The sequence below is a fragment of the Ipomoea triloba genome, chromosome 16 (genome assembly GCF_003576645.1).
Source record: "Ipomoea triloba cultivar NCNSP0323 chromosome 16, ASM357664v1".
Classification (NCBI taxonomy): domain Eukaryota; kingdom Viridiplantae; phylum Streptophyta; class Magnoliopsida; order Solanales; family Convolvulaceae; genus Ipomoea; species Ipomoea triloba.
Genome location: NC_044931.1, coordinates 16,391,025 through 16,391,798, shown reverse-complemented (window position 1 = coordinate 16,391,798; position 774 = coordinate 16,391,025).

Genomic DNA, 774 nt, shown 5'->3' with positions numbered 1-774 from the left:
TATTCACAACTTACATACCAATGATGGAAGCAGTTGATGCACATGGAATGAGCGCAATTAGGCAAAACCATATTGGCACCGCTCTCCATGCATATACCGCATTCATCATCTTCTCCCTCGTCCACTACTCTGCTTAAATTGCCAGAGCATCGGCTTCTGTCCCCCGCTAAGTTGCCTTCCAGTTGCTTCAGTGAAGGATATATTACAGCTGTAATAAGGCCAGGTTTTTCAAGACTTGTACGTGCATCAATGCTACAGCTCCATGGAATTCAACATATATAATATCACTGCTTTCTATCATCTTATTTATTTATTTTGTATTGTGTAGAATCATATGCTAATCAGATGAGTAAAATTATCAACGTAACATTAGCCGATTTTTAAGTTCATCCATTATTGTGGAATATATATATAGGTTAAGATCAAACCATTACAAGTGTAAAGATAATAACAGTGAGCATGAAATTACAGGCTGGATTAATGCTAATAGGTTAAAGCATGATATGATCGATTTTGGAGAATAACGGAATTTAAATAAATTGAGAGAGAATGCGGACCATAAAAATCTCTTAGGGTGGCTTTCCTTTCTTGGGGAGACATGGTTGGCATTTCATCAACATAGACCTGGGTGACAACTTACTTAGATTATTCTTTATAAACAACTGGAATGATATGATGTAGTGTGAGTAGATTTTAATTCATGACATGACATAAAAGCATAGTGAGAATTGGGAGTAACTCCTCCCAAGATGACTAAGAATACAAACTTGTAAC